A 23,610-nucleotide genomic window follows, 5' to 3' on the forward strand; every position below is an offset into this window, starting at 1 on the left:
CTTCACAGCTGTAACGGATCCAGAACGCTGCTGCTGGTGTTCTGATTAAAACCAGGAAGATAGAGAACATAACACCAGTTCTAAAGTCCTTCACTGGCTCCCTGCAGCTCAGAGAATAGACTTTAAAATACTGTTAGTTTATAAATCACTGAATGGCTTAGCACCACAACACATTAAAGACCTGCTGCTGTTGTCATAGCAACCTTCCAGACCTCTCAGGTCTTCTGGTTCTGGTTCTGCTCTGCATCCAGAACCAGAACCAAACATGGAGAAGCAGCTTCTATGAACCTCAAATCTGGAACAAACTTCCTGAAAACTGCAAAACAGTCGAAACACTGAGTTCCTTTAAATGTAGACTAAAAACCTATTTGTTCGTGTTTGTGGCCAGAGAGGCACGCGAGTGGGCACGTCATGTGTGAGTGGCGCCTAGACGAAAAACCGCATATCAGAAACTGAACTCATCAAAATGCCCAAAAATGCCATAGTTTTTCTACATCTGTCTACTTGAGGGTGCTTATTGGAATCTTGCTTCTGATTTGTTCAGTATTGTATTCTCTGTCATTCATTTTCTTCTTTTTTATATCTGCAAAAGTTATCCAGCAAACTTTTTCACTTCTCTGGTCTAGTAAGTTGTTCTGCTTCTCTCAGACTCAGGCTCAAGTGGTTTCCCTCTTTATTCAGCCTTCATATTCTGTTCCTTAATTACTGATCAACATGTTTGAAACATTTCATAAAAATAAAATGTATCACATATTAAATAATTTTAAATAATAAAAATAACAATTTGAATCACAAATTGTTATTTTAAAAATCACATTATGCTTTAGTTAATCTTTGTTCATTATTGAATATACGAGTAGGCTAAATCTAAAAACATTTAAATGTTAAAAATCAAGTCCTTGAATTCTAAAACTGCACTTTAATAGGGCAACATTTCAGAAAATCCATTCATATATTATATAGAATCACTACATATAGTGATATATTCCATGCCTTTCTTGTAATTTTGATGTTTATGGCTTAAAGAGAATGAAGTCATAAAAAAAAAGATTACAATACTGTGAAAAATGTTATTATTGAAAACTTAAAACCCCTGCAAAGGTTTCCTGAGCCTTTTAACCAGTGGTTAAAGTCCAGCAGCCTTAAGAGGATTGTCAAGTGAAATCCGTTCCAGAAGAGCCACCACTGACAGATGAATGTGAAACATGGACTAAAGATTTCACTTTCCCCATGTAAAGCCACTCCTGAACCAGAGACAGAGTCATAGGTATTTTATGTGACCTGAGGAGAAAAGGAAATGAACAGCTGCAGTTAGGGGCCGTTATCAAAGCAATCCGCCCCCCCCCTCCACACACACAAGATGCTACCCTGGGCAGTTGCCCATATCCCCCATATCAGAAACCACCACTGTACATACTGTAGTTCTGACTGTAACTGTATCAGCAGACAGACTCAAAGGGAGGAGTCTGGAACCAGACTATAAAACAGCATCAACATAAAAAGTTAAACCATTTTCTACCAGGAAAGAAACCAAGAGCCACAGATCATCACAGATCAACTTCCTGCCAGAAGACAGTCAAGATGTCCAACTATCAAAAACTCGGTAAGGAGAGTTTACGATTTTATACATTATTATCTCTAGGGGCAAACATTATTTACCAGCAAAATATATAAAATAAAAAAACATTTAGTATTGATACCACATTTTAGTTGTTTTAATTATTTTTCATTAAATATAAAATACTAAAAAGTATCTTTGTGTAAAATACCTTCCAGCCTCAACATTTAGCCTTTAACAAGTGACAGTGATGATTCCCATATAAACTTTTATCTTTTTGCACGAGTTCAGTGATTTAGTTCACTGAAAGGCTCAGCACCACAACACATTAAAGACCTGCTGGTGTATCAACCATCCAGAACTCTCAGGTCTTCTGGTTCTGGTTCTGTTATGCACCCAGAACCAGAACCAAACATGGAGAAGCAGCATTCAGCTTCTATGCACCACAAATCTGGAATAAACTTCCAGAAAACTGCCAAACAGCCGAAACACTGAGTGCCTTTAAGTCTAGACTAAAAACCCAGTGGGTTAGAGTTTCTTTAGAAACATAATAAATGAAAAATTAATCAACATTTTGACGTGAAACGATGGCACTTGACAAAATGTAATGATTCAATTGTTGACTGTTTTATGATTTTGTATTTTTGTGTTTTTATGATGTGAAGCATTTTGAAATGCCTTGATGCTGAAATGTGCAACACAAATAAACTTGACTTGACAAGTTTCTCTCATCTTCTTTAAAGCACAAATCAATTTTCTGTAGGGATCGTGGCCGTGGTGGCATGGTGAAGGTAGACATCCAGCCATTGCAACATGTTTGGCTCTAAATTCCACATATTTCAGCCAAAGTGACCAAATTCACTATAGTTGATCCTGTAGCTCCAAATTTGTTGAATTTCTGACCTCATGGATTTGGTTTTGTCTTTTACTGTTTCTCTTCTGAAAACCCATCTTTTCTCCTGGCATTTGATACCAGGGCTGAAACGATTCCTCCAGTGATTCGAGTACCTTGATTATTAAAATTCCACGAGGAAAATTTATCTGACTTGAAGCCTCGTTAATTTATATTTTACTATTTAGCACCATGTTCTGGGTCGTTACTTGATTGCTCAGCTCTCTCACTTCCACCTGAGTTGTTAATGAAAGCTAAGTGTTAGCAGCATAAGGTCCAGTTTTCAAGTTGGGCCTGGGAGGATTTTATTGATCGGTGATGATGTCTGGGTCTTTGTCGTTTCTCGGGGAACACTAAGTATCCTTAAAATGACTGGCGCGATGCCTGCAGTACGGTAGCTTTTCTCCTCTGGTTCAGAGTGAACAGCAGAGAAGAGCTGCAGGATTATTTATACAGGTGAGCGGATAACTGAACACTGCGGGCGGCTGTGTTTTAGATAATTAACGTAAGTGCAGCTTTACAGACGAACCGGTAAATAAATGTCATATCATCCCAGTCGCCACTACTAGGTGGCGTTACATACCTGGTAGATGTTTCTGCGTCGCTGTTATTGCTGAACACAAAGCTATAAATGTCTGGGGAAGGTGAGAGTTCATCTATTAAACTGACTGGAGATGAATAAATAAACCAAAAGCTGGAATATAGACATTTTTTATAATCATATTTGTGAGCTTACCTCTTTATTATTGGGGCCTGCCATGCAAAGCAATGGCAGGAACCTATTGCTATTCTCCCAAGAAAAGTTTCTTTATTATTATTATTATTGGGGCCTGCCATGCAAAGCAATGGCAGGAACCTATTACTCTACACCCAACAAGGTGTCTCTTTATTCTTTATTTTTCTTCCGTAACCGTTAATGCGGCTCATACCGCTGGGTGCACACCTACAAATGAGGTATCAAAACGTGCAGAAAATTCACGCCATTGGAGCTATTATTTTTGGTGGGATTTGGGCTTAACGTGGCGACATAATTCGCAAAAAACTGCGAAAAAAACCCCATTATAACTCAATGGGAAAAATCCTAGAAATACCCTATTTTTGAGGATTTGCTGTGTCGTCACAAATTCACCTAGAAATGCCATTCAAATTTCATTTTGTAGATACGTCTGTGATCTCTTCGAAAGTGAAGACGGCTCGTCGATACCAGTTACGGTTTGTCCACAATTTGCCTCTAAGCGACCCAAACTTTCTCATTTTTGCTCAAATTAGAGTGACAACCGATGTAGGTTCAGACCTGGGCACAACATTTCTTTCTCTCATCGCTGTAAATGTTCTGAGTGAGGTACAGATATGAATCTCGGGACTATCGCAGAAGACACATTGAACTGTCATACGCTGCAAACGCTTTTCGAATATGTATTACGGTTCCCGAACAAGAAGGATTTGTTTACAATGCTTTTTTGTCAGTAAAATGTGTTTGCTCAAACACACAATTGTGTGTTTGACAGCTCAGCGCTCAGAGCTCACACCTGCTGAGACCATTATTTGCCATAGCAACGGAACTCAAGAGGCTATTGGCTGCTGATTTGGACTACAGATACGCATCATTGTAGTTCTATCTATCCTCAGTTGAAACAGATCAGGACTGAGAACTGGCCTTTAGAACTACCTGCTGCTATGGGCTGTATATAACTGATTTAACTCAGTAACTGTTACACATGGGATTAGTTTGGAACTTTAAAATTGAGCATACTGAAAATTTCAAAATAAAAGCCTTGAATATTTTACATGACGTAATTGCTCTTTTTGGCCGTATATGACTTTTTCATCCAAAGCAATGTTACACATGGGATTAGTTTGGAACTTTAAAATGGAGCATAATAATAATTTCAAAATAAAAGCCTTGAATATTTTACATGACGTAATTGCTCTTATTGGCCGTATATGACTTTTTCATCCAAAGCAATGTTACACATGGGATTAGTTCGGAACTTTAAAATGGAGCATAATAATAATTTCAAAATAAAAGCCTTGAATATTTTTACATAATGTAATTGCTTTTTTTGGCCGTATATGACGTTTTCATCCAAAGCACTGTTACACATGGGATTAGTTTTGAACTTTAAAATGAAGCTTAACAAAAATTTCAAAATAAAAGCCTTGAATATTTTTACATCATGTAATTGCTCTTTTGAGCTTTATTTGACTTTTTCATCCAAAGCAATGTTACACATGGGATTAGTTCGGAACTTTAAAATGGAGCATAATAATAATTTCAAAATAAAAGCCTTGAATATTTTTACATCAGGTAATTGCGCTTTTTGGCTTTATGTGACTTTTTTATCCAAAGCACTGTTACACAATGGAATAGTTTGGCCCTCTGAAATGAAGCATACTGAAAATTTCAAAATAAAAGCCTTGAATATTTTTACGTCATGTAATTGCTCTTTTTGGCCGTATATGACTTTTTCATCCAAAGCAATGTTACACATGGGATTAGTTCGGAACTTTAAAATGGAGCATAATAATAATTTCAAAATAAAAGCCTTGAATATTTTTACATAATGTAATTGCTTTTTTTGGCCGTATATGACGTTTTCATCCAAAGCACTGTTACACATGGGATTAGTTTTGAACTTTAAAATGAAGCTTAACAAAAATTTCAAAATAAAAGCCTTGAATATTTTTACATCATGTAATTGCTCTTTTGAGCTTTATTTGACTTTTTCATCCAAAGCAATGTTACACATGGGATTAGTTCGGAACTTTAAAATGGAGCATAATAATAATTTCAAAATAAAAGCCTTGAATATTTTTACATCAGGTAATTGCGCTTTTTGGCTTTATGTGACTTTTTTATCCAAAGCACTGTTACACAATGGAATAGTTTGGCCCTCTGAAATGAAGCATACTGAAAATTTCAAAATAAAAGCCTTGAATATTTTTACGTCATGTAATTGCTCTTTTTGGCCGTATATGACTTTTTCATCCAAAGCACTGTTACACATGGGATTTGTTCGGAACTTTAAAATGGAGCATAATAATAATTTCAAAATAAAAGCCTTGAATATTTTTACATCATGTAATTGCTCTTTTTGGCCGTATATGACTTTTTCATCCAAAGCACTGTTACACATGGGATTAATTCGGAACTTTAAAATGGAGCATAATAATAATTTCAAAATAAAAGCCTTGAATATTTTTACATCATGTAATTGCTCTTTTTGGCCGTATATGACTTTTTCATCCAAAGCACTGTTACACATGGGATTAGTTCGGAACTTTAAAATGGAGCATAATAATAATATCAAAATAAAAGCCTTGAATATTTTTACATCATGTAATTGCTCTTTTTGGCCGTATATGACTTTTTCATCCAAAGCACTGTTACGCATGGGATTAGTTCGGAACTTTAAAATGGAGCATAATAATAATTTCAAAATAAAAGCCTTGAATATTTGTACATCATATAATTGCTCTTTTTGGCCGTATATGACTTTTTCATCCAAAGCACTGTTACGCATGGGATTAGTTCGGAACTTTAAAATGGAGCATAATAATAATTTCAAAATAAAAGCCTTGAATATTTGTACATCATGTAATTGCTCTTTTTGGCCGTATATGACTTTTTCATCCAAAGCACTGTTACGCATGGGATTAGTTCGGAACTTTAAAATGGAGCATAATAATAATTTCAAAATAAAAGCCTTGAATATTTGTACATCATGTAATTGCTCTTTTTGGCCGTATATGACTTTTTCATCCAAAGCACTGTTACGCATGGGATTAGTTCGGAACTTTAAAATGAAGCATAATAATAATTTCAAAATAAAAGCCTTGAATATTTTTACATCAGGTAATTGCTGTTTTTGGCTTTGTATGACTTTTTCATCCAAAGCACTGTTACGCATGGGATTAGTTCGGAACTTTAAAATGGAGCATAATAATAATTTCAAAATAAAAGCCTTGAATATTTTTACATCATGTAATTGCTCTTTTTGGCCGTATATGACTTTTTCATCCAAAGCACTGTTACGCATGGGATTAGTTCGGAACTTTAAAATGGAGCATAATAATAATTTCAAAATAAAAGCCTTGAATATTTGTACATCATGTAATTGCTCTTTTTGGTCGTATATGACTTTTTCATCCAAAGCACTGTTACACATGGGATTAGTTCGGAACTTTAAAATGGAGCATAATAATAATTTCAAAATAAAAGCCTTGAATATTTTTACATCAGGTAATTGCTGTTTTTGGCTTTGTATGACTTTTTCATCCAAAGCACTGTTACGCATGGGATTAGTTCGGAACTTTAAAATGGAGCATAATAATAATTTCAAAATAAAAGCCTTGAATATTTGTACATCATGTAATTGCTCTTTTTAGCCGTATATGACTCTTTCATCCAAAGCACTGTTACACAATGGAATAGTTTGGCCCTCTGAAATGAAGCATACTGAAAATTTCAAAATAAAAGCCTTGAATATTTTTACGTCATGTAATTGCTCTTTTTGGCCGTATATGACTTTTTCATCCAAAGCACTGTTACACATGGGATTTGTTCGGAACTTTAAAATGGAGCATAATAATAATTTCAAAATAAAAGCCTTGAATATTTTTACATCATGTAATTGCTCTTTTTGGCCGTATATGACTTTTTCATCCAAAGCACTGTTACACATGGGATTAATTCGGAACTTTAAAATGGAGCATAATAATAATTTCAAAATAAAAGCCTTGAATATTTTTACATCATGTAATTGCTCTTTTTGGCCGTATATGACTTTTTCATCCAAAGCACTGTTACACATGGGATTAGTTCGGAACTTTAAAATGGAGCATAATAATAATATCAAAATAAAAGCCTTGAATATTTTTACATCATGTAATTGCTCTTTTTGGCCGTATATGACTTTTTCATCCAAAGCACTGTTACGCATGGGATTAGTTCGGAACTTTAAAATGGAGCATAATAATAATTTCAAAATAAAAGCCTTGAATATTTGTACATCATGTAATTGCTCTTTTTGGCCGTATATGACTTTTTCATCCAAAGCACTGTTACGCATGGGATTAGTTCGGAACTTTAAAATGGAGCATAATAATAATTTCAAAATAAAAGCCTTGAATATTTGTACATCATGTAATTGCTCTTTTTGGCCGTATATGACTTTTTCATCCAAAGCACTGTTACGCATGGGATTAGTTCGGAACTTTAAAATGGAGCATAATAATAATTTCAAAATAAAAGCCTTGAATATTTGTACATCATGTAATTGCTCTTTTTGGCCGTATATGACTTTTTCATCCAAAGCACTGTTACGCATGGGATTAGTTCGGAACTTTAAAATGAAGCATAATAATAATTTCAAAATAAAAGCCTTGAATATTTTTACATCAGGTAATTGCTGTTTTTGGCTTTGTATGACTTTTTCATCCAAAGCACTGTTACGCATGGGATTAGTTCGGAACTTTAAAATGGAGCATAATAATAATTTCAAAATAAAAGCCTTGAATATTTTTACATCATGTAATTGCTCTTTTTGGCCGTATATGACTTTTTCATCCAAAGCACTGTTACGCATGGGATTAGTTCGGAACTTTAAAATGGAGCATAATAATAATTTCAAAATAAAAGCCTTGAATATTTGTACATCATGTAATTGCTCTTTTTGGTCGTATATGACTTTTTCATCCAAAGCACTGTTACACATGGGATTAGTTCGGAACTTTAAAATGGAGCATAATAATAATTTCAAAATAAAAGCCTTGAATATTTTTACATCAGGTAATTGCTGTTTTTGGCTTTGTATGACTTTTTCATCCAAAGCACTGTTACGCATGGGATTAGTTCGGAACTTTAAAATGGAGCATAATAATAATTTCAAAATAAAAGCCTTGAATATTTGTACATCATGTAATTGCTCTTTTTAGCCGTATATGACTCTTTCATCCAAAGCACTGTTACACAATGGAATAGTTTGGCCCTCTGAAATGAAGCATACTGAAAATTTCAAAATAAAAGCCTTGAATATTTTTAAATCAGATAATTGCTCTGTTGAGCATTATATAACTGATTTAACCCAATGACTATTACGCATGGGATTAGTTTGGCCCTTTGAAAAGAAGTTTAACAAAACTTCCAAAATAAAAGCCTTGACAAAAATTTTAAATCGTACTGAATGGTGCACGTCCGCCTCGCTTAACGTTCTTGCGGTTCTCCGGGTGCCATTGATTACGTTGCGGCGTCCTTTAGCGTCGATGCCGATTTGTGGCGTGACGACGCCGGGCCCAACCCCCACGGGCGCGCCTTGGCAGGCCCCGGCTAAATTTCTTCCGAAATTGGGGCCTGCCATGCAAAGCAATGGCAGGAACCTATTACTATTGTCGGAGAGAAGCGTCTCTTTAATATTCTTCTTCTTTATTTTTCTTCCGTCACCGTTAATGCGGCTCATACCGCTGGGTGCACACCTACAAATGAGGTATCAAAACGTGCAGAAAATTCACGCCATTGGAGCTATTATTTTTGGTGGGATTTGGGGTTAACGTGGCGACATAATTCGCAAAAAACTACGAAAAAAAACCCATTATAAGTCAATGGGAAAAATCCTGGAAATACCCTATTTTTGAGGATTTTCTGTGTCGTCACAAATTCACCTAGAAATGCCATTCAAATTTCATTTTGTAGATACGTCTGTGATCTCTTCGAAAGTGAAGACGGCTCGTCGATACCAGTTACGGTTTGTCCACAATTTGTCTCTAAGCGACCCAAAGTTTCTCATTTTTCCTAAAGTTAGAGTGCGTCTCTGGCTGCTTAGAGTGAGAGATCAAGACAACTTTTTCAGCCCAAATCATTTTTGAAATCGCCATCACGCCCACAAATATCGCACGATTAGTATCAAAATCGGTCCTGACATTGATACGCCTGTCTGCTCCGGTAAAATGTTTTCGAAATTTATCTAGACCGTACGGTTTTCTGTCACGGTGCTTCAGAGCAAAGTCATGCGACAGGATTTTCGAGGCTCTCAGGCTCTTTCACTAACACTTCACACCTTGGTGTGAAACTTATTTAACATAGCAACGGAACTCAAGAGGCTATTGGCTGCTGGTTTGGACTACAAATACGCATCGCTGTAGTTCTAACTATAGTGGAACCCTCAGTTGAAACAGATCAGGACTGAGAACTGGCCTTTAGAACTAATTGCTGCTATGGGCTGTATATAACTGATTTAACTCAGTAACTGTTACACATGGGATTAGTTTGGAACTTTAAAATTAAGCATATTGAAAATTTCAAAATAAAAGCCCTGAATATTTTTACATGACGTAATTGCTCTTTTTGGCTTTATTTGACTTTTCCATCCAAAGCACTGTTACACATGGGATTAGTTTGGAACTTTAAAATTAAGCATACTGAAAATTTCAAAATAAAAGCCTTGAATATTTTACATGACGTAATTGCTCTTTTTGGCCGTATATGACTTTTTCATCCAAAGCAATGTTACACATGGGATTAGTTCGGAACTTTAAAATGGAGCATAATAATAATTTCAAAATAAAAGCCTTGAATATTTTTACATCAGGTAATTGCTGTTTTTGGCTTTATGTGACTTTTTCATCCAAAGCACTGTTACACGTGGTATTAGTTTGGCCCTCTGAAATGAAGCATACTGAAAATTTCAAAATAAAAGCCTTGAATATTTTTACATCATGTAATTGCTTTTTTTGGCCGTATATGACTTTTTCATGCAAAGCACTGTTACACATGGGATTAGTTCGGAACTTTAAAATGGAGCATAATAATAGATTCAAAATAAAAGCCTTGAATATTTTTACATCATGTAATTGCTCTTTTTGGCTTTATTTGACTTTTTCATCCAAAGCACTGTTACACATGGTATTAGTTTGGCCCTTTGAAATGAAGCATACAGAAAATTTCAAAATAAAAGCCTTGAATATTTTTTACATGAAGTAATTGCTCTTTTTGGCTTTATTTGACTTTTTCATCCAAAGCACTGTTACACGTGGTATTAGTTCGGAACTTTGAAATGAAGCATACTGAAAATTTCAAAATAAAAGCCTTGAATATTTTTACATTACGTAATTGCTCTTTTTGGCTTTATTTGACTTTTTCATCCAAAGCACTGTTACACATGGTATTAGTTTGGCCCTTTGAAATGAAGCATACTGAAAATTTCAAAATAAAAGCCTTGAATATTTTTACATCATGTAATTGCTCTTTTTGGCTTTATTTGACTTTTTCATCCAAAGCACTGTTACACATGGTATTAGTTTGGCCCTTTGAAATGAAGCATACTGAAAATTTCAAAATAAAAGCCTTGAATATTTTTACATCATGTAATTGCTCTTTTTGGCTTTATTTGACTTTTTCATCCAAAGCACTGTTACACATGGTATTAGCTTGGCCCTTTGAAATGAAGCATACTTGAAAATTTCAAAATAAAAGCCTTGAATAGTTTTACATCAGGTAATTGCTGTTTTTGGCTTTATTTGACTTTTTCATCCAAAGCACTGTTACACATGGTATTAGTTTGGCCCTTTAAAATTAAGCATACTGAAAATGTCAAAATAAAAGCCTTGAATATTTTTACATCAGGTAATTGCTGTTTTTGGCTTTATATGACTTTTTCATCCAAAGCACTCTTACACGTGGAATTAGTTCAGAACTTTAAAATGAAGCATACTGAAAATTTCAAAATAAAAGCCTTGAATATTTTTACATGACGTAATTGCTCTTTTTGGCTTTATTTGACTTTTTCATCCAAAGCACTCTTACATGTGGTATTAGTTCAGAACTTTAAAATGAAGCATACTGAAAATTTCAAAATAAAAGCCTTAAATATTTTTACATCAGCTACTTGTGTTTTGAGCATTATATAACTATTTTATCCCAAGGACTATTACGCATGGGATTAGTTTGGCCCTTTAAAATGAAGTTTAACAAAACTTCCAAAATAAAAGCCTTGACAACATTTTAAATCGTACTGAATGGTGCACGTCCGCCTTACTTAACGTTCTTGCGGTTCTCCGCGTGCCACTGATTACGTTGCGGCGTTCTTAAGCGTCGATGCCAATTTGTAGCGTGACGACGCCGGGCCCGAACCCCACGGGCGCGCCTTGGCAGGCCCCTGCTAAATTTCTTCCGAAATTTTCTAGTTGGGGCCTGCCATGCAAAGCAATGGCAGGAACCTATTGTTATTGTCGGAGAAAGTGTTTCTTTATTCTTCTTTATTTTTCTTCCGTAACCGTTAATGCGGCTCATACTGCTGGGTGCACACCTACAAATGAGGTATCAAAACGTGCAGAAAATTCACGCCATTCCAGCTATTACTTTTGGTGGGATTTGGGCTTAACGTGGCGACATAATTCGCAAAAAACTACGAAAAAAACCCCATTATAAGTCAATGGGAAAAATCCTAGAAATACCCTATTTTTGAGGATTTTCTGTGTCGTCACAAATTCACCTAGAAATGCCATTCAAATTTCATTTTGTAGATACGTCTGTGATCTCTTCGAAAGTGAAGACGGCTCGTCGATACCAGTTACGGTTTGTCCACAATTTGCCTCTAAGCGACCCAAAGTTTCTCATTTTTCTTCAAATTAGAGTGACAGCCCATCTCGGTTCATATCTGGGCACAACATTTCTTTCTCTCATCACTGTAAATGTTCTGAGTGAGGTACAGATATGAATCTCGGGACTATCGCAGAAGACACATTGAACTGTCATACGCTTAAAACGCTTTTCGAATATGTATTACGGTTCCCGAACAAGAAGGATTTGTTTCCAATGCTTTTTTTCAGTAAAGTGTGTTTGCTCAAACACACTTGTGTGTTTGAGACCTCAGAGCTCAGAGCTCACACCTGCTGAGACCATTATTTACCATAGCAACGGAACTCAAGAGGCTATTGGCTGCTGGTTAGGACTACGAATACGCATCACTGTAGTTCTATCTATAGTGGAATACTCAGTTGAAACAGATCAGGACTGAACTGGCCTTTACAACTAATTGCTGCTTTGGGCTGTATATAACTGATTTAACTCAGTAACTGTTACACATGGGATTAGTTTTACACTTTAAAATTAAGCATATTGAAAATTTCACAATAAAAGCCCTGAATATTTTTACATGACGTAATTGCTCTTTTTTGGCTTTATTTGACTTTTTCATCCAAAGCACTGTTACACATGGTATTAGTTTGGCCCTTTAAAATGAGGCTTAACAAAAATTTCAAAATAAAAGCCCTGAATATTTTTACATGACGTAATTGCTCTTTTTTGGCTTTATTTGACTTTTTCATCCAAAGCACTGTTACACATGGTATTAGTTCAGAACTTTAAAATGAAGCATACTGAAAATTTCAAAATAAAAGCCTTGAATATTTTTACATCATGTAATTGCTCTTTTTGGCTTTATATGACTTTTTCATCCAAAGCACTGTTACACATGGGATTAGTTTGGAACTTTAAAATGAAGCATACTGAAAATTTCAAAATAAAAGCCTTGAATATTTTTACATCATGTAATTGCTCTTTTTGGCTTTATTTGACTTTTTCATCCAAAGCACTGTTACACATGGGATTAGTTTGGCCCTTTGAAATGAAGCATACTGAAAATTTTAAAATAAAAGCCTTGAATATTTTTACATGACGTAATTGCTGTTTGTGGCTTTATGTGACTTTTTCATCCAAAGCACTGTTACACATGGGATTAGTTTGGAACTTTAAAATTAAGCATACTGAAAATTTCAAAATAAAAGCCTTGAATATTTTACATGACGTAATTGCTTTTTTTGGCCGTATATGACTTTTTCATCCAAAGCACTGTTACACATGGGATTAGTTCGGAACTTTAAAATGGAGCATACTGAAAATTTCAAAATAAAAGCCTTGAATATTTTTACATCAGCTACTTGTGTTTTGAGCATTATATAACTATTTTAACCCAAGGACTATTACGCAAGGGATTAGTTTGGCCCTTTGAAATGAAGTTTAACAAAACTTCCAAAATAAAAGCCTTGACAACATTTTAAATCGTACTGAATGGTGCACGTCCGCCTCGCTTAACGTTCTTGTGGTTCTCCGCGTGCCACTGGTTACGTTGCGGCGTTCTTTGGCGTCGACGCCGATTTGTGGCGTGACGACGCCGGGCCCAAGCCCGACGGGCGCGCCTTGGCAGGCCCCGGCTAAATTTCTTCAGAAATTTTGTTTTTCTAGTTATTCTTTATTTTTCTTCCGTAACCGTTAATGCGGCTCATACCGCTGCGTGCACACCTACAAAAGAGGTATCAAAACCTGCAGAAAATTCACGCCATTCCAGCTATTACTTTTGGTGGGATTCGGGATGAACATGGCGACATAATTCGCAAAAAACTACGAAAAAAACCCCATTATAAGTCAATGGGAAAAATCCTGGAAATACCCTATTTTTGAGGATTTTCTGTGTCGTCACAAATTCACCTAGAAATGCCATTCAAATTTCATTTTGTAGATACGTCTGTGATCTCTTCGAAAGTGAAGACGGCTCGTCGATACCAGTTACGGTTTGTCCACAATTTGTCTCTAAGCGACCCAAAGTTTCTCATTTTTCCTAAAGTTAGAGTGCTTCTCTCGCTGATTAGAGTGAGAGATCAAGACAACTTTTTCCACCCAAATCATTTTTGAAATCGCCATCACGCCCACAAATATCGCACGATTAGTATCAAAATCGGTCCTGACATTGATACGCCTGTCTGCTCCGGTAAAATGTTTTCGAAATTTATCTAGACCGTACGGTTTTCTGTCACGGTGCTTCAGAGCAAAGTCATGCGACAGGATTTTCTGAGGCTCTCAGGCTGTTTCACTAACACTTTCACACCTTGGTGTGAAACTTATTTAACATAGCAACGGATCTCAAGAGGCTATTGGCTGCTGGTTTGGACTACAAATACGCATCATTGTAGTTCTATCTATCCTCAGTTGAAACAGATCAGGACTGAGAACTGGCCTTTACAACTAATTGCTGCTATGGGCTGTATATAACTGATTTAACTCAGTAACTGTTACACATGGGATTAGTTTGGAACTTTAAAATTAAGCATATTGAAAATTTCAAAATAAAAGCCCTGAATATTTTTACATGACGTAATTGCTCTTTTTGGCTTTATTTGACTTTTTCATCCAAAGCACTCTTACACGTGGTATTAGTTCAGAACTTTAAAATGAACCATACTGAAAATTTCAAAATAAAAGCCTTGAATATTTTTACATCATGTAATTGCTCTTTTTGGCCGTATATGACTTTTTCATCCAAAGCACTGTTACACATGGGATTAGTTCGGAACTTTAAAATGGAGCATAATAATAATTTCAAAATAAAAGCCTTGAATATTTTTACATCATGTAATTGGTCTTTTTGGCCGCATATGACTTTTTCATCCAAAGCACTGTTACGCATGGGATTAGTTCGGAACTTTAAAATGGAGCATAATAATAATTTCAAAATAAAAGCCTTGAATATTTTTACATCATGTAATTGGTCTTTTTGGCCGCATATGACTTTTTCATCCAAAGCACTGTTACGCATGGGATTAGTTCGGAACTTTAAAATGGAGCATAATAATAATTTCAAAATAAAAGCCTTGAATATTTTTACATCATGTAATTGCTCTTTTTGGCCGCATATGACTTTTTCATCCAAAGCACTGTTACACATGGGATTAGTTCGGAACTTTAAAATGGAGCATAATAATAATTTCAAAATAAAAGCCTTGAATATTTTTACATCATGTAATTGCTGTTTTTGGCTTTCTATGACTTTTTCATCCAAAGCACTGTTACACATGGGATTCGTTCGGAACTTTAAAATGGAGCATAATAATAATTTCAAAATAAAAGCCTTGAATATTTTTACATCAGGTAATTGCGCTTTTTGGCTTTATGTGACTTTTTTATCCAAAGCACTGTTACACAATGGAATACTTTGGCCCTCTGAAATGAAGCATACTGCAAATTTCAAAATAAAACCATTGAATATTTTTTAATCAGATAATTGCTCTGTTGAGCATTATGTAACTGATTTAACCCAATGACTATTACGCATGGGATTAGTTTGGCCCTTTGAAATGAAGTTTAACAAAACTTCCAAAATAAAAGCCTTGACAAAAATTTTAAATCATACTGAATGGTGCACGTCCGCCTTACTTAACGTTCTTGCGGTTCTCCGCGTGCCATTGATTACGTTGCGGCGTTCTTTTGCGTCGATGCCAATTTGTAGCGTGACGACGCCGGGCCCATACCCCACGGGCGCGCCTTGGCAGGCCCCGGCTAAATTTCTTCAGAAATTTTGTTTTTCTAGTATCTTTATTTATATCTTTATTTATTTTTCTTCCATCACCGTTAATGCGGCTCGTACCGCTGCGAGCCCACCCACAAAAGTGGTATCAAAACGTGCGGCTCGGTGCCGAGAAGGGAGCTATTATTTTTATAAGGAATCGGACTTACGATGGCGACGTAAAAAGCGTCAAACGAGCCAAATTTCCAACTGCCGAAACGCAGAGCCTAACTGACACCAACTGCCGCTTTTTTAGAGTGAGAAATGAAGAGAATTTTTGACCCCAAATTAATTTTGAGATCGCCCTCACGCCCACAAATATTGCCCAATTGGTATCAAACTCGGTCATGACATCGATACGCATGCCTGCTCCGGTAAAATGTTTTCGAAATTTCTCTAGGGCTTACGGTTTTCTGTCAAGGTGCTTCAGAGCGAAATCATGCGCCAGGATAACTGACGCTCTCCCAGATTCACTTCCATGTATTTCTGAAAAATTTCTGTGCTCTGCATACACCATTTTTGTCTCATCACTGCAATTACTGTGAGTGAGCTACAAATATGAATCGCGGTACTATGGGAGACGACAAATAGCCCTCTCATATGCTTCAAACGGTTTTCCAATACGTCTCTCGGTTCCTGAACGGCAAGGAGTTGTTCGGACTGCTTTTTCCATATAAACCAATGGGGTGTCTCACAAAGATAGAATTTTTTGTCCACCTTTCTCTCACACACACACATGACAGTTAGCAGAGGATTGATAACCATAGCAACGGAACACAGGAGGGGATTGGCTGCTGGTTAGGACTACAAATACGCATCACTGTAGTTCTAATCAATACTCAGTTAAAACAGAGGGCTGAGCTGCCATTTAGAGCTACAGGCTGTTTTGGTCAGTAAATAACGGATTTAACCCAAACACTGTTAGACATTTTAATTAGTGTGATCATTTAATATGAAGCTTATGTATTTTTTCAAAATAAAAGCCTCAATATCCCCCTCAGGTTAATGCACCGCTGTAGGCGGTGCAATAATATTAGCATGCATTATATTTTTCTCTCAGGTTAGGGAACTGCCTTGCGCAGCAAGGCAGTTCATTAGCATTAGCCTTTTACCTTAAATAAGCTATTAGCTATTTTCTTACTTGTTAGCCATGTTTAATATACTGAGTGGAGTAAGTCAATTACAGACAACATTCTAATGATATCCCACATGCTATTGACAGCATGTAGAGAAAGATATGTTCAGAAAAACTAACTGCTTCAAACAGTTAGAATTCTGTCTCTCCGTCTCTGTCTCACTCACACGACAGGTGAGCTGCTCTTTAGAACTACAATGACTGAAGGTTAGAACTACAACATGGCGGACACTGAGTGTCTACAAAAGAGGTCTGAGCTGAATGTCAGAACTACAACATGGTGGAACTGTCAGTTACTACAGAGGAGGACTGAGCTGGCCTTTAGAACTACTTGTGTTTTCGGCTTTTTATAACTGATTTTACCCAATCATTGTTACACATGGATTTAATGTGGCAATTTAAAATAAAGCTTAATGAAAATTTCAAAATAAAAGCCTTGACAATTTTTGCATCAGAAAATTGCTCTTTTGAGCTCTATATAACTGATTTAACCCAGCAATTGTTACACATGGGATTAGTGTGGCAATTTAAAATTAAGCTTAATGAAAATTTCAAAATAAAAGCCTTGAATATTTTTACATTATGTAATTGCTCTTTTTGGCTTTATGTGACTTTTTTATCCAAAGCACTGATACACATGGGAATAGTTTGGCCCTTTGAAATGAAGCTTAACAAAAATTTCAAAATAAAAGCCTTGACAATTTTTACATCAGATAATTGCTCTTTTGAGCTTTATATAACTGATTTAACCCAGCAATTGTTACACATGGGATTAGTGTGGCAATTTAAAATTAAGCTTAATGAAAATTTCAAAATAAAAGCCTTGAATATTTTTACATTATGTAATTGCTCTTTTTGGCTTTATGTGACTTTTTTATCCAAAGCACTGATACACATGGGAATAGTTTGGCCCTTTGAAATGAAGCTTAACAAAAATTTCAAAATAAAAGCCTTGACAATTTTTACATCAGATAATTGCTCTTTTTGACTTTGTGTGACTTTTTAATCCAAAGCACTGTTACAAATGGGATGAGTTTGGCCCTTTGAAATGAAGCTTAACAAAAATTTCAAAATAAAAGCCTTGCCAATTTTTACATCAGATAATTGTTCTTGTGAGCATTATATAACTGATTTTATCCAATCACTGTTATACATGGTATTAGTTTGCACCTTGGAAAGGAAGCTTAACAACAATTTGAAAATAAAAGCCTTGACAAATCTTACATTAGGTAATTGCACTTTTGAGCAATAAATAACTGATTTAACCCAATGACTATTAGACATGGGATTAGTTTGGACCTTTGAAATTAAGCTTAACAAAAATTTCAAAATAAAAGCCTCAACATGCCCCTGAGGTTAGTGCACCGCCGCAGGCGGTGCAATAATATTATTCTGCATTATCTTTTTCTCTGAGGTTAGGGAAGAGTTCATTAGCATTAGCATTTTAGCTTCAATAAGCTATTAGCTATTTATTTGACTTATTAGCCATGTTTAGTATACTGAATGGAGTAAGTCCATTATAGAGAACATCCTAGTGATGTCCCACATGCTAGTGACAGCAATGATGCTAACATTAGCATTTTTGCTAATTTTAGCTGATGCACTTACTTTATCATACTGAATGGTGCAAGTGCATGTTAGTCAACATTCTTGTCATTGTCCTCATATGATTGCAGCTTTCTTTAGCATTGATGCTAATTTCTAGCATCAGAACGCTGGGTCCAAACCGACGGGCACACTTTGGCAGGCCCCGGTTAAATTTCTTCAGGAATTTTCTAGTTGGGGCCTGCCATGCAAAGCAATGGCAGGAACCTATTACTATTGTCGGAGAGAAGCGTCTCTTTAATATTCTTCTTCTTTATTTTTCTTCCGTCACCGTTAATGCGGCTCATACCGCTGGGTGCACACCTACAAATGAGGTATCAAAACGTGCAGAAAATTCACGCCATTGGAGCTATTATTTTTGGTGGGATTTGGGGTTAACGTGGCGACATAATTCGCAAAAAACTACGAAAAAAACCCCATTATAAGTCAATGGGAAAAATCCTGGAAATACCCTATTTTTGAGGATTTTCTGTGTCGTCACGAATTCACCTAGAAATGCCATTCAAATTTCATTTTGTAGATACGTCTGTGATCTCTTCGAAAGTGAAGACGGCTCGTCGATACCAGTTACGGTTTGTCCACAATTTGCCTCTAAGCGACCCAAAGTTTCTCATTTTTCCGAAAATTACAGTGCTTCTCTGATTGATTAGAGTGAGAGATCAAGACAACTTTTTCAACCCAAATCATTTTTGAAATCGCCATCACGCCCACAAATATCGCACGATTGGTATCAAAATCGGTCCTGACATTGATACGCCTGTCTGCTCCGGTAAAATGTTTTCGAAATTTATCTAGACCGTACGGTTTTCTGTCACGGTGCTTCAGAGCAAAGTCATGCGACAGGATTTTCTGAGGCTGTCTCAGGCTCTCTCCCATGTATTTGAATAGAATTTCAGATCTGGGCACAACATTTCTTTCTCTCATCGCTGTAAATGTTCTGAGTGAGGTACAGATATGAATCTCGGGACTATCGCAGAAGACACATAGCCCTCTCATACGCTCGAAACGCTTTTCGAATATGTATTACGGTTCCCGAACAAGAAGGATTTGTTTCCAATGCTTTTTTGTCAGTAAAACGTGTTTGCTCAAACACACAATTGTGTGTTTGAGAGCTCAGAGCTCAGAGCTCACACCCTGCTGAGACCATTATTTGCCATAGCAACGGATCTCAAGAGGCTATTGGCTGCTGGTTTGGACTACGAATACGCATCGCTGTAGTTCTATCTATCCTCAGTTGAAACAGATCAGGACTGAACTGGCCTTTAGAACTACCTGCTGCTATGGGCTGTATATAACTGATTTAACTCAGTAACTGTTACACATGGGATTAGTTTTGAACTTTAAAATGAAGCTTAACAAAAATTTCACAATAAAAGCCTTGAATATTTTTACATCATGTAATTGCTCTTTTTGGCTTTATTTGACTTTTTCATCCAAAGCACTGTTACACATGGTATTAGTTTGGCCCTTTGAAATGAAGCTTAACAAAAATTTCAAAATAAAAGCCTTGAATATTTTTACATCAGGAAATTGCTCTTTTGAGCTTTATATAACTGATTTAACCCAGCAATTGTTACACATGTGATTAGTGTGGCAATTTAAAATTAAGCTTGATGAAAATTTCAAAATAAAAGCCTTGAATATTTTTACATCAGGTAATTGCTGTTTTTGGCTTTATGTGACTTTTTCATCCAAAGCACTGTTACACGTGGTATTAGTTTGGCCCTCTGAAATGAAGCATACTGAACATTTCAAAATAAAAGCCTTGAATATTTTTACATCAACTACTTGCTTTTTCAGCATTATATAACTGATTTAACCCAATGACTATTACACATGGGATTAAAATAGACTGTTTTGCATGAGCAGCAGATAGATCCTCTATTGCACATGTGTCAAACTCAAGGCCCGCGGGCCACATGTGGCCGGCTACGTCATTTTATGTCGCCCTCTCCCCCCTACCACCGTTTTACAGCCCCATTGATTGACTTAAAATAGGTTTTGAGCACGAATTGACTGCAACCTACATATCCCATAATGCCTTCCGATTCTTACCAACCAACATTACGGCTTCTCGCCACTAGAGTGCAGCAGAGTCACCTCAAGCTGATTATTAATTTTCCCAGCGAATAAAACTGAAAGATCGACAAGCTAACAAGCTAAAGAGCGAAGTCCCGTGATGTTTCAATCGAGGACTTTTACCGTCTACTGCCCCCTGATTTGATGCCACAGCTTCGACTCCATGCAGCTCGTGTTTTGTCCACGTTTGGAAGCACCTATCTGTGCGAACAGATGTTTTCAATAATGACTTTAAACAAGACCAAGCACAGATCGCGCATTACTGACGAAAACCTACACGCCGTTTTGCGGATTGCCACAGAATAGAACTAAAACCAGACATCGACGAACTGACCAGGGGAAAACGGTGCCAGACATCCGGCCAGAAAACATTGGTAAGCACAAACAAACTACATTTAAATAGAATGGATGTAAAACCAAAACGCAGTATACTGGAATATGCATATAGTTTATTGATTTTGCTTGTGTTTTGTTTATTTACAGAACACAACGCAATTTTTAAACTGAGCAGTAATTTTACATCCATGCAAACTCAAATGTAATATTTAAAACTTGAATACATAAAATCAGTTATTTAACAATATGAGGTGTTGTTTAAAAATAAAAAAGATAGCAATTTCTTTTTATTGCAGAGACATTAGATTCTTAAATTTATGGTATTCTTTAAATGTTGTAATTTTGGTTCATTGTAAACTTTACCTGTAAAACGTTTGTAGAAATCTTTAACATAAGGTCAATATATATTTTTAAACTGTAATATGTTGTGTGTGTGCGTTATTGAAAATTTATATTTGTGACAATCATTAGGTAAATGCTAATGAACTGCCTTCCTGCAGTTTATGAGCATTGAACTGTTACTAAACAGTTCAATGCAAGGTTCATTAGCGTTAGCATTTTAGCTGCAATAAGCTATTAGGTATTTATTTTACTTTTTAGCAATGTTTAGTATACTGAATGGAGTAAATCAATTACAGAAAATATCCTAGTGATTTCCCACATGCTGATGAAAGCAATGACGCTAACATTAGCGTTTCTGCTGATTTTAGCTGATATACTTACTTTATAATACTGAATGGTGCACGTCCGCCTCGCTTAACGTTCTTGCGATTCTCCGCGTGCCACTGATTACGTCGCGGCGTTCTTTAGCGTCGACGCCGATTTGTAGCGTGACGACGCCGGGCCCATGCCCGACGGGCGCGCCTTGGCAGGCCCCGGCTAAATTTCTTCCGAAATTTTCTAGTTAAATTGAATATAATTTCAGATTTTTGTATAACTTTTCTTCAGGTTAACTTAGCTATTATTGTTACAAATTAATTTTTTAAACTACAGAGAAGTTATTGTTAGGGAAGCTCAAATATAAAAAATTGGACTGATGTTGATATGCGATAGTAAAACTGCTGTTATATTAGATTTACCAATGTTTTGGTTTTTATCCGATTAGTAGATTAATCGTAAGAATAATCAATAGATTACTCGATTACTAAAATATTCATTTACAACATCCCTATTTGATACCTTGAGATATGTTGGTTTCAGCTCATTTTGTGATTATTTTTATTTTAACGTAGGGCTGTGATTTGGCTCTATGTGTTTTTATGTTGCTCGAACTTCATTGAGTCATTTTTTCTTGTTTTAACTGTAAAACATTTTAGTTCTGCACTGATCGTCTTAATTGGCTTTATTGTTAGATTGTATGTAAACTCTGTCATATGGAAGAGAAATTTTATTATTCAACATTTTACTGGGTCCAATATTAAATACAATATTGAACCCCAGTAATATTACCTAATATTACTGGATAATTTTAAGCCCAGTATAATTATGAATAATGTTGAATTACAGAAAATAAAGTATTTTAATGGTTTGGTCAGAGTGAATCTGACAGAAAATATGTAAACTTATCAGAAAATGTCTGTGGACAAAATAGACATTTAAAAATATACTGTATGAGTGTGAAAGGATTTTAACTGATCTATATACAAAAACCAAGAGGTAGAGCAACTTGTGTATTAACTAATCTGTAGGATTTATTTAAATTGCTTTGTGTGTTTGCTTTGGTTTGATGATGCCTAAATATACAACAACATCCATTGATTATAAAAACATTTTAAAGAAACTATTAGCTGAAGCTTGAAACACATTTTAATAACTTTAATAATAATGATGGTCAAAATTTATAAAAATAGTTTTTTTAAAGTTATTTATATTTTTCTTCCAGATTAATGAACCTAACCATGAACATATTATTTTGTAACTGACATCATTAAAGCCTTTTCAGTGGAGGTGGTGTGGTGGTGCAGTGGTAACACACAACCCACACATGGAGGCCTTAGTCCTCCACACAGACGTCACAAGTTCAAGTCTTGACCTGATGACCTTTGCTGCATGTCTTCCCTCTTTCATTGCCTACTTTCCTGTCTAGTTACTCTCAAAATAAAACCCATCTGAGCAAAAAATCCTTTAAAAACGTTTTAGTTTCTACTCTAAAGTAATTTAAATGAAAATTGCTTTTGGTTTATTGTTGTTTTCTAATTCTTCAACAGCTGGAAAGGAGCCAGACCTCAGGATTGTTCTTGTTGGGAAAATTGGAGTTGGTAAAAGTGCAGCAGGAAACACCATTTTAGGGAGGGAAGCTTTTGAGTCTAAACTCTGTCTTTCCTCTGTGACATCAGAGTGTAAGAAGGAAACTACTAGTTTTGCTGGTCTAAATCTGGCTGTTATTGATACTCCAGGTCTGTTTGATACAGATAAGAGTAATAAAGAGGTTATGACAGAGATCACTAAATCCATCAGCATGGCGGCTCCTGGTCCTCATGTCTTCCTGATTGTTCTCCAACCAACCAGATTCACAGCAGAAGAAGAAAAAACTGTGAAAATAATTCAGACAATGTTTGGAGAAGATGCTGCCAAATACACCATGATCCTGTTTACCCAGGGAGACGAGCTTAAAAGGGCAAACATTAAAATAGAAAACCTGTTAGAAAAATCCCAACCTCTAAAACACATT

General features: G+C 35.9%; 1 protein-coding gene and 1 long non-coding RNA gene across 2 annotated transcripts in view; both read left to right on the forward strand.

Moving 5' to 3' along the window:
• The window catches only part of LOC116710420 (GTPase IMAP family member 7-like), an 80,819-nt gene that overhangs the window by 56,633 nt on the left and 576 nt on the right, over window positions 1–23,610 (forward strand). The window lies entirely within an intron of this gene.
• LOC116731682 (uncharacterized) lies at window positions 281–23,596 on the forward strand. The gene is made up of 2 exons (XR_004341607.1): window positions 281–1,603; window positions 23,147–23,596. It is a non-coding gene; the product is annotated as an uncharacterized LOC116731682 (long non-coding RNA).

Source organism: Xiphophorus hellerii, chromosome 2, assembly GCF_003331165.1.
Source record: "Xiphophorus hellerii strain 12219 chromosome 2, Xiphophorus_hellerii-4.1, whole genome shotgun sequence".
Lineage (NCBI taxonomy): Eukaryota > Metazoa > Chordata > Actinopteri > Cyprinodontiformes > Poeciliidae > Xiphophorus > Xiphophorus hellerii.